The sequence below is a fragment of the Gadus chalcogrammus genome, chromosome 16 (genome assembly GCF_026213295.1).
Source record: "Gadus chalcogrammus isolate NIFS_2021 chromosome 16, NIFS_Gcha_1.0, whole genome shotgun sequence".
NCBI lineage: Eukaryota > Metazoa > Chordata > Actinopteri > Gadiformes > Gadidae > Gadus > Gadus chalcogrammus.
In genome coordinates this window covers 34,500,307-34,512,560 of record NC_079427.1, presented here as the reverse complement: position 1 = coordinate 34,512,560, position 12,254 = coordinate 34,500,307, and the positions used below count along the sequence as shown (strand labels likewise).

The 12,254-nt window shown below is 43.4% G+C and overlaps 1 protein-coding gene across 1 annotated transcript in view; it reads left to right on the top strand.

Annotated features, from left to right (window-relative positions):
- Positions 1-12,254, top strand: part of raph1a (Ras association (RalGDS/AF-6) and pleckstrin homology domains 1a) — a 217,693-nt gene that overhangs the window by 78,485 nt on the left and 126,954 nt on the right. The gene's annotated exons all lie outside the window — the stretch shown is intronic.

The window sequence follows — 12,254 nt, the reverse complement described above, 5'->3', positions numbered from 1 at the left end:
AGGTCCGGTAGGTGTAGTACAATTATGCCGCGTTTCCACTGCAGGGTGCGGTACGGTACGGTTCGCCTCAGTCCGGGAGGGAGGGGGCGGTATAGCCCAGCTCAGTTCCGAGGTTGCGTTTCCACCGCCGACAGTACCCTTTATGGTAGGCCGGATGTCGATCGCCGCGGCAGTTACTTAAACATCGTAAACAACGTCTTCCTCCCCAAGAATGCAGAGGAACGTCTCCACCTCCTTGTTCGCCCAAGCAAGCGTTTTACGCGACATGTTCATTGTAAATAATAATACCTCGAGGCTACTGTTTGTTTGTTTTATCCCCACGTCGCCTGGAAGTGACGGTTCTGTCGACCAATCAACGGAGGGGGTGTGTAGCTCGAATTTTCCGGTACCCTTTCAGGCGTCTCGTCTCGTTTTCAGTACCCCAACGGAGGAGTACTGAAAACGAGGGCAAAACGAGTACGGCTCAGTCCGGGTCACGCCCACTTTTGGCGGTGGAAACGCAATCCGTACCGCACCTTTGCGAACCGAACCGTACCGCACCCTGCAGTGGAAACGCGGCATTAGGTGCGGTTAGGTGCGGCTCAGTTACGGCTTGCGCTTTCTACCGCCGATCGTACCCTTACGGTATGGCGGGGTTTGTCTGGATGTGAGTGTGCGTGCATGCTATGCGTAGGCTGAATCACAATCTCATCAAGACAAATCTGATTGTCCAATACACGTTAAAGATGTGTATTCGGAGAGAGCCAATATACATCTTCAATGTGTCTTGTCTCTCTCTCTCTCACCCCACCGTGTTTCATTGGTAGTTGTGTTCCTACAAAGCTCTGGGGTCTCATTTATAACCGTTGCGTACACACAAAACGGGGCTGAAAGTGGCGTACGTGACTTTCCACGCCAAGGTTGTGATCTATAAAAAACTAACTTGACGGGAGAATGTGCGCAGCCCTAAGCAAACTCTGACCAATGCGTACGCATGGTTTGGAGGAAAAGGGGAATTGGCGACGCAGACAGTTAGGTGGTGAACTGTAGTCAGACTGAAGGAATGTGAGTGAGAAGAACGATTATGATCGCCCTTCATAAATTTAATTTCAACCCGTATCATGCGTTAAATCTATGTAATCCGAATAATTTAAGTCAATCGCGTTATTTCTCAGCTATAACTCCAGAAACATCTCCTAAGAATAGAAATGAAAATTCAAAATGAAAATTCTCTATATTTAATCCCGTCACCCGATACTGTCCAATGACAGCGCAACTACATGGAATAAAGCATCTGTCCAACATGTGTCAATAACATAATATTTTTATGTGACACTGTAAACACATAATCAAATGTCATTTAAATCCCAAGTGTGGAAAACCAAGCAACATACTACATTTTACGTGGGTGATTACAAACTGATTATCCAAGGTGTTCTCGGTCAGTCTTATTACGTAACCCTATAAATACAGCGGTGAGCCCCGTGCGTAATGTTGCACCATGGCACTGCTGGAGGACCATGCAAATGGCAGGATTCGGAGGGAGAGGGTCTTCAGGGACCGTAACGATTTATTGGTACTAGGGATGCAAACAATGAATCGATTATCGATTAATTGTCGATAAGAGATTACTCGATTAAAATAAATTACTTGCAATTAATCGCATTTTAACCCGTAATTCCCCAACCGTCCACGTGAGGGCGCACTTGACGCCAGACGTACTTGACGCACACGCGGGAACACAAGCAGGAACACAAGCAAAGCAGGGCCGTGTTCCAATACCCGTACTTCCATGAGTATACTTAAAGGAAGTATACTATCCGCACTGGCTACTACGTTAATTTTTCAGATGTGAGCGCTGTTCCAAATCGAGTAGGCTACTCCGTGGTGCACTAACCGGAAATTACGATCACGACTGCCGCCGTGGCTCCTCCCCCGCAATAAACATTCCGCTTTGAACGATGAACTCTTTACGCCTAGCAGCTATAAAAAGCTATAAAAACTACAAAATGACTCTATTAATGCAGGCTATGTGGAAAATGCGCCGACTTTGGCTCAGCCTGGCTCCGCCTCTTCTGCTACGTAGCTAAGAAGGCTGCCGTTGAGTACGGGGAGTGTCCTTCGATCCACACTTCACGATTAGCCCGTTTTGAGTACGGCATCCGGGTCCTTGAAGTATACTTCTTTTCGCCGGATCTGAATTGGAGTACTGCGTACTCAAATTTTGGCTAGTAAGTACGGACAGTACGGGTATTGGAACACGGCAGGACAAGACAAATGAAAAGCGGGACACTGACACGATGAAGAGGGCAAAACGGAGTGCAGTATGGAGCCACTTTAAGTTGGATAATGACGACAAAGACGCCAAATGCACAATATGTGGAAGTATTTTAAAGTACAACAACTAAACGACTTCGTTGAATTACCACCTAAATGTGTCACATTCAGAAGGAAATTCAGCTTCTCAATAGAATTGCCGCTTATCAATTAATCGATCATCGATCGATAAGATGAAACAATTATCGATTAATGAATTACTCGATAATTTGCATCCCTAATTATAGAATAGAATAATTGGTACCTAAAAATATGTACCTTTATGTCGGACCACTTCTTTTTTAATTCTGGGACTGTGCGCTCCGTGCCACTGACATAGTTCACTGCCACTACTTTTCGGGCCTCCACCTTACCCACAAGTGTCTCCACGTCAACCTCCGACAAGACATAATTCTTGCATCTTAGTCTGTTTTATATGCAGATCGCATTCATGAGGCTGTTTGCATTGACCATTTATGGTTAAAAAGGGGCGTGTACAGGGCGGAACGTGAAGCTGATTCAGCTGCGCACACTTGTAGGCACTCTGTGATTTATAAAGCAAAGATTGGTTAGAGGTGTGCGTACGCAGGGTTTTATAAGTCTGAATATTTTTTGGCGCACGCAAAACTTGGATTTTGGGCGTATGTACACTTTTAGTAACGATCCCACGCACAGTTTTATAAATGAGACCCCTGGCCTTTTGTCATATAGGCATAAAGCTGAAGTCAAATTACATGTTTAGTGTAAATTAGTTTGATGGCCTATATATTCTCTCTCTCTCTCCCTCTCTCCCTCTCTCACGTTTTTAATCGCCGGCTTGAGCTAGCACCCCAATTTCCCCTCCCGGACCCTACACACATTGGCGGTTTCATTCTGATGTAAATGCTATTAGATGGCTCCCCGGTTCCAGGGGCGGGATTTGGGTAGACGTGTTGTTGTGTTGTCTAGACAGAGACAACACAGCGATATCAACATGAGCAGTTCTAACTGGAGAGACAGTGAAAAACGTGAGCTGCTGATCATGTGAGAGAAGGTGATGCAGTCACATTAAGCAAAGACAGGGAATGATTGTGCGATCTACTAGAAATATGTTTATTATTCTCTGGATAAAAAACAAGTGGTCAGCAAAATAAAAAATATGTTGGCGTTTTTGCGCTTGGAAATAGTTAATCGCGTTTTTAGCCTACACTCAGATGTATACTCATTCTTGTATGCAAGTCTTTTGAATCAAAATAAAAAGCATTCGTTGCATGCAAATTATTCTGAAGAGGTCTACTCTCTGTGCGCAGCCCCGCCTTCTCCAGTTAACCAAGAAAGCCCGCTACGTGATGACGGGGATTTTACCCCCTCAGTTTTACACAGGCATGGCAGTGAAATTGCCGGGCGTGCCAAACCGCGACGAACCAGCTTGGCAGTGTAAAAAGGCCTTCTCTCTCTCTCTTTCTCGCTCTCTCTTTGCCTGGTTAGTGTTTCATTGGTAGTGTTCCTACAAAGCTCTAGCCTTTTGTCATATGCACAGATCTGAAATGTATTTACACTTTTAGTGTCAATTTGTTTGAAATTACATGAAATTACATTTTCTATTGTAACATATTGTTGTATGCATTTCTAATGAACAATACACACAATGAAGCAACTTGTGAAGAAATGTTTTGAGAGTGCATCTCTTAAAACTAGATTTTAAAGGACGTAATTGTATTATCAGTACTCGACCCACCACTGGTAGCCTGCTAATAAATCCAATGAAAAAGAATAATGCGACACACTAAACAAAGAGCAACAATGTAGGAAGTAGAAGAAGTACGGCAAACTTTTGCGCAACACATTATTCAATAAACTAAGCTTTCGCCGTTGTCCAGAAATACCTTGCGGGCACTGTGTATGTTTCTTATTTTCCCCCTGTTGCTGGGAAGTGACGATTCTTTCGACCCATCAACGGACGTGTGTATCCCCAACTTTTTGGCACCCTTTCAGACCGCTTGGTCCCCCAATGAAGGAGTAATGACAAATAGGTACGGACCCGCCCACTTTTGGCAGTCGAAACGTGAACCGTACCACCAACACAGTCTCACTCCCTACTCGTCAAATGTGTGACGCATGGCCAAGGATCCCTGGCGTCAATTTCCGATGAAAAATTTGTACCTTTTTCGTCGTTTTTCAACGCCAGATAGACTTTCATGTTAATCCCTCACCGTCGGATATAGACGAAAGGAAATCAATGTCTATCAACGGTGATGCCGTCACGTTATGCAACTATTGTCGATTGATTTGTTTGACAGATTCACCATTAAACGTGTTTCTGATGACATTTCTAGTGAGAAATGTACTTTTTCCTTGAATAATCTTCAGTCAGTGAATGTGTATGATCTTTATTAATCTTTATTATCTGAATGGGAAATGCAATATTTTAGGATCGATTCACCGTTAAACGTGTTTCTAATAACATTTCTAGCGAGAAATATACTTTTTACTTGCATAATCTTCAGTCAGTGATTGTGTCTGATCTTTAGTTTTATAGTTATTAGGAAGATTTATTCGTCTCGCTCGCATGTTTCAACGACGTCAGGTTGCTAGGGACGCTGCTTTCACTAAACTAGCAGCTCACGTGTTTCCTGCGTTTGTGTTATTAAACCGTTACTTTATGTAACTTTTAATGATATTGTAATAACCACAGGCGAGGTATTGAGCGTACAGTTTACTATAAGTAAGCTTGATAGCAGGTTTATTGGATTCCACAATCGGACAGGCAGGCACAGCTCCACCGGTGTACGTACCATATCGGCTCGGCTTCCAGATCGGCTCGGGGTCCGTCGTCTGCTGATTACGTTACACAATATCATTGGCTGTACGCTTGAATGGGCGTACATTGTGATTGGCTGTACGTCGGACAGTTGTGATTGGCTGTTTTGTGCTGTAGCTTTGGCTGTAGTCATAGCAACCACGAGGCAACAGCGAGCACATGTGTGAGCGCGAGTAGGTCTATGTCTAGTTTCGGTTTGTGTTACCAGATTGGGCATATGTCCCGTTTTTCCAGCCTAACGTGATTCAAAGTAGCCAAATCAGGCTGAAAATGTGCCCAATCTGGCAACACGGACGGCTTATCTTAACAGCCAAGATGATTCCGAGGGATGTTTTGTTTTTAGAAGAAAACTATCCATACCGATAGGTTGGGAATGGTCTATGTTCAAAATGAAAGATCAGTACAGGCTCTTTAATTTAAGCCATAAAAAACCTTATTGCTGTAGATAGCTTTTGTGTGACGTAATCAGCAGACCTCGGACCCCGAGCCGATCTGGAAGCCGAGCCGATATGGTACTTACACCGGAAAACTACAGCAACCAAAACTCCCGCCCGGAAGGAAACCCCCGGAACCCCCTCTCAGAAGGCTCGCCCCTTCCTCCCAAACCCTGTGACGTGAAACACGTTTATCTGAGAGCCAACCCAGTCGCCAAAAGCATACGTTGACAGTGTACGTTTTCGTGAACACTGGATTACGTCGCATTTCAACATAAAATAGCGTGTTAGCACACATACACACACGCACGCACGCACGCACGCACGCACGCACACGCACACACACACAATGCATTTCGCTGCAAAAACAACAACTTGGGCTGCTTCTAGGACATTTTGGGTGGATTTTGAACGGTATGTGGGCAGGACGTTTTTTGCAGGCAGGACCTGGCAACCCTGCGCTGTTGCCCGAGGTGCAGAAATGCTCCGGAACAGATCTGGATCCACCATGGCCGAAATATTTGTCATGAATAGCATGAATAGATTCATGCATTATCATTCAACTTGAACATGTGTTTTTACAGTATAGAGGGAGGGATGACGTATGTTGGCCAACCCGGAAGTGAGCGTCGACCTGGGTTTCCCTTGACACAAAGCCAACGGGTTTTTCCATTGGATTTTGGATTATTGCAGAAAAATTAGCATCTTTGAAGCACCTCCACAAAAACTGAAAATAAATAAATAAATAAAAATAACTGTGCTCCAAAGAACGAAATGTAGACCAATGCATTCTGAATGGGAGTGTTTCTCAGATTTTTCCATGCTACACAGAACGAAATGTAAACCCATGCAAATAAAGACTTCATGGTCATAATAATTTAAAGATCATTATTCTCCTCAGCAGTGTTGGGCAAGTTACTTCCAAAATGTAATATATTTCATATTACTAGTTACTTGCATTTGAAAGTAATAAGTTTCTTTACAATATTACCTTCTGTGTAGAGTAATAAGTAATAAGTTACTTTCACCAAAATAAACATTCAGGACAAGGTGGACATTAAAGTCTAATGAGGTCTATATTGCATCTGCATGTAGTGTGTACCATGAATAGCTGAATTACAATAATGTTATGATATAGAATAATTAAACAACCAAAACCTTTACACGACATGACACAAACTCATTTTCTATGCCTCATTTATTAGCTCCTTAGTTACAAAGTGCAGCCACACAAACATTTAACAAAAAAAGTTGCATTTCCATGAAATCAAACATGTTAATAGTTTATACTATTTCAATAATAAAATAAAAGTGCACTTCAAGAATGACGTCTAACAGCCACCAGACAGGGCATGTTTTGTAAGTATTTTAGAACCTGAGCATATATCCTGCCCTGAAATAGCAGTAAATAGCAGTAATAAAAAAGAGCATGAGAACAGCATAAATAATGAAACACATTCAACATTTCAGTCCCACAGAGACTTTACAAGGAACTTATGCTTAGAGCCTATTAATGTTTTGGTTAGGACCAAACAACAAAGTCTTAATAAACAAAATATACAGCCAAACACGGGCTGGAGTCTGTGTGGCTCGGATTGTAACCAAGCCCCCAGGAACACTGCATACTTCCGCAATCCACCAGTGCTCAGCGGCCAAGCCTGGTATTGCAGCTGTTTAAGTTTGTATAGAAATGAATGGGCGGCCACTTTCCAGTCCGTGGTCCATCCTTTATTATGTCCATGATTGTAACGCGTTACCGGACTCAGTAACTGTAATAATATTACAGAAATATAGTTAGTAACGCGTTATATTACTCCGTTACTGACAAAATGTAATATATTACGGTAACGCGTTACTTTTGTAACACGTTACGCCCAACACTGCTCCTCAGTGTGTAGGGTGGTATTCTATTTTTTTCAACGGGGCTGCATCCAGTCACTTGACCGTCATGGTTGCTATGGCGGTTGCTATCGACCAGCCCCTCTAATCCTTACATGGCTCTAAAAACCACGCGGCAAAGGAGCTGCCGTCCATTGTGTTGTTTTTGTCGTAAACTAGGGTCCGATGGTTAAAAAATAGACAGATATTCCAAGGTATCCTTAAAAGGCAGCTTGGATGTTTTTATTTTCTGCAGTTTAGACTTCTTCTGTAACCTATTTTTGAAAGCAAAACACCAAGCTCAATGATTTAACGAGGCAGGGTTATTTGAAACAATTTATTAAATATATATTTGTGAGAGGTCATTCCTTCTCCTGAGTTTGCTTCCTATTTATGTCTAGTGTACAACCCTACTGTCCACAAGCATCACCCCCCCCTCCCCATATGGATTTGGAGAATTGTTGCCACGTCCCAGTGGTGGAGGTATCATATATATGAGAGAGGGCATTCAATTATACTACAATGATCAATTAGGAGGCCGAAGCCCTAAAGGAAGTGATGCAATAGGTGACTGGGTCGACAACATTTAAGTAAACTGTACTTTGAGGTCTCTTATATATCAAAGGGGGTCTCAAAGGACGCATACGCTTCAACCTGTGGCTCCAGCCCTACAGGAAATGACTCAGCAAGTGCTCCATCTCGTTGTATCTGCACCCAGCCGCTCGCTTGCAAGATTTTGGCCTGAAGTTCTTCCCAGACCTACACCCATCCAACCTGCATATCTGAGAATCAGGCCCCTCTTTAATAATGACAAAAAGTTATGAGAGAAATACACATTAACTTTTGTCTCATAAGCGGCGTGGTGCTGGCTCCTTTTGACCTTTTGACCCCAGACTTCTGGGGGAATAGCTGAATCAATTCATTAGTCAATCAGAAGCATGTAAATATCTTCCCGGTGGCGTAAGAGGGCGAACAAGGTGTCCTTCAACATCTACGCTTCCATGCGATTGCAACGGTGCCACACATGAGCATATTCGAACATGTTTAATGGTAGTAATTAGCTGTCGAAATTGGAGGCCTTAATCAATAATGAGCAGCTATTGATTTGCTTCCCGATAGAAATGTGTGACAAATGACATGTTATTTAGCATCTACACGTTGAGCTGAGTCCAATGACACCCAGCATGACACTCTAGCAAATGGTAACATGTATTTTACATGGTACACCTGGGTCTAGGACATGATCTCGGTGTAGCAAGAGGGCGAGCTTGATCTCATTGGAATCTCATCTCCATCGGGAAGCAAATCTATAGCTGGTCATTATTGATAAAGGCCTCCAAAATCGACAGCTAATTACTACCCCGAAACATATTCAAATATGATCATGTGTGGCACTGTTGCAATCGCCTCGAAACGTAGATGTCAAAGGACACCTTGTTTGCCCTGTTACGCCACCAGGAAGATATTTTCATACTTCTAATGGATTGATTCATATTTTAAGGTTCTCGGAGTGAGACTTTAAGCGGCTGCAGCAGAAGTGTTGAGACGAAAGATGATATCAAGACATTTATAGAATATTCACATTCACATTATGATTCTTCGTCATAACATCCGACCAAACATCCTTTACGGTCACCGAGCGAGGATTATGAAAGTCCAGGCCACCCCTTCCTGCCCTCGGGGTCCGACCGGGCCAAATTTCGGTGCGGGGGTCCCAGTTAGGCCTTAGAATAAGGTATTCAAATTTCAGGGCGGTAGGACGTTCCTATCTCAAAAAGGCTTTTCCACCACTGAACCATTAGGTCTTGCAGGTAACACTTCTGAGGGGCTTTGTCCAAAGGACAGTCCATTTGGGAAAACTTTTTTTCTCTAAGGGCTAGAACTCCAAATCTCGAATATGTCGTTCTCGGGGCCCCGGGAAATGTGTGTAAACATTTTAGCCTCCCTAGCTATCTCGAAAAGGTCGGAAAAGGGGCGTGACCTCCAACAGTACAGTAAATGTACATAAGACAGAGGTTAGTTTCTAGTCCCCATTTTTTGTGAGATGGAGGTGTACATTTGTGGCTTAAGGTATGTAGACACTAGGGGTGAAACGGATCAGTGTGTCCACGGTTCGGTTCAGATAACCGTTTTGGGCCTCGGTTTCGGATACGGTTCGGATTAGGATCATGTCCGTGATAGTAAATAGGCAGACTTTTTTTGACGGAGGGTTTGGGGGAGAAACACAAAAATGAATGAGACCCACAGGCTATTTGCAATGTGTTAATTGACTGCAATCAGACAACTTGCAAGGCTTTTTTGTGCAATAAATGTTCCCCTAAATGCATTTGAAAACATGGTGCACTGAGTGTAACATGTAAGGGATAACGGCCGACAAGGCTTAGAACTCTGGCGACGAGCGCAGCATGAAGCCAGAGTTGCCTCTACCTGTCCATTATTTCCATCGAACCGGTCGACCTCGAAGGCCGTTATCCCGATTATCACCCGTTTGTATTTATCTCCCGTATATTTAGAATATAATTGTATCAATTACTTTCTTTAAATTTAGGAATCGTGCGCTTGAAAAGCCCAGTTTGTTTTGAACGCTGACAGGATGAAGGGAGGGGCGGGAAAAGTCTCATTGGCTCGGGCAGCACTGGAGAGAATGCTTTCCGCTGGGTCCTAAACACCCTTTTGTATCGGACGTAGGCTACAGTAGGCAAAATACGCTACATAAGGCAATGCCTTCATGAAACCGAAATCCGCGGATTTCGGTTAGGGGTTTACCCTAGACATAAATAGGAAGTAAAATCAGGAGAAGGAATGACCTCTCACAAATATTTATTTAATAAATTGTTTCAAATAACCCTCCCTCGTTAAATCATTGAGCTTGGTGTGTAAGCTCAGTTGTCACAAATTCCCACCACCACCCTGGCGAGAGGCGATTTGGAAGCAAAAATTGCACTGAGCTCTATCTTCGACAAAGGTACCGTGAGCTAAATTAACCGAGTCCACTATATCGCCTTTGCATTGTTTCTTGTTGGTGGGCGTGCCCTTAACCTGCGTCCGCGTCCAAGTTTCATTGACATGATCAAACAGCCCGCCCGCTCCCTGATGACAGCCCTCACTGCTGTCTACACACAGCTATTTGATAAAGGCCAGATTATAAAACACTTATTTCAAAAAACTAGTCTGACTGTCAATAACAATCAGGGCTGGCCCGAATGCCATTTTTCAGGCTTCGAATACTCGTTGGTTTTTCCGAGCGAATATTCGAATAGGCTACTCGTTCCAGAAAAAACTCACCATCAAAAACGACATTAATAATCCCTTTATACTCCCTGGAACCGATTTTGACAGTATCTGCATATTTTGTTGAAGATTTAATAGCTTTTGAACGTTAATTAGTAGGCCTAAAGGCCGATATATGCTCTGTTTTAGACGTAACGCGTAAGCACGTAAGATACATAACCCCCCCTTGCGCGGTAAAATATCCCCCCTTACGTGCTTAAGTGCGTCGCCCAGAATTCCTGACTATGCGACTAAAACACTACGGCCCTACGCAGCTCGCAAAGACTGTGATTGGCCAGATAACCACATCCTTTCAGGAGTCTCACATTTCCGGTTTTACAGCATAATAGCGCCATTTTTAAAAGGCTGTGACAGAAGCGAATGAAGAATTTTGAAGAAGGAGAAGAAGAAAACACAAGAACGAATTATGATAATTATAAATATAAACAAGCCAGCGATTTCCACTTCCACGCCCACAGATTCGTTTGTTGCTCCCCCTACTGTTCTGGCGGAGAATCCCCTTGCAACACGCGCAATCCTTAAGGAACCTTAAAGGAACCGTAAATCAAAACTTATCTAAAACAAGTCCCTTGTGTAAATTACGTGCTTACGTCTCTGCGTCTAAAATGACCCTAAATCGGCCTTAAGTAAGTTGGAGTTACTTAGTTTTTCCCCGTGGAAGCGAACAGCTGTTGTTCCGTACCAAATCAGCTGTCCTCTGCCATCTCAGCCCTTGCGGGAGCTTTTCAATTCATTCTGGAACGTGCTTCTTTCAGGGAATTTGTACAATAAATCTATAACAAATACCGAATATTGATTGTCTTTTGTGTCCATATTATATCCATTATATTGTCGGGTATTCGCAAGACGCTGATCGCGCTCTGCAGCAAGCCAGTCACAGTTGATTGGCTTGATTGGCTGTACAGCGAACGTAAACAAACTAAGCTAAGGTTATCATTTCACTAAGAATTTATTTTCCTCCCGAGATCCCGCTAATGTTGTGTTATAAAGTAAAGGGAAATAAGATATCTATTCTTCCACCACCTCTCTCGCTTCTCTGCTTGGTGTCGCTTATAGTTTGCGTCCCTCGCTCTGGTAACGTCACGTACGTGGAAAAAAAACAACAAAGCTCTGAATACTGATTTAAGCTTTGAATACAAATTTTCCGAACGAGTATTCGAATATTCGAATAATTCGGGCCAGCCCTAATAACAATGCGGGACAACGTCTCAATTGCGGGACGTGTACAAAGTAATGGAAATGCGGGACTGTCCCGCACAAAGCAACACGTAGGTCACCCTATATCGACCACAAAAATAGACTAGGCCCAATAACACTGCCGGAACGTTAAAGGTTGGGTATGGGATTTGCGAAACGCCAGCAGATTTTGAAAATACACAACTCAAATGGTCCTACCCCCTCTCCTTCAACGCTGACTCTGACTCCACCCATTCCAAGTAACTGGACGCGCAATCATGCACGAGCGCGAACAGAGATGCGCGATAGCGAGCCAGGCTAGGTTTTCGTTTAACAACATGGCACTACATTCAGCTGTAAATTGCACCCAGTACCGCGGG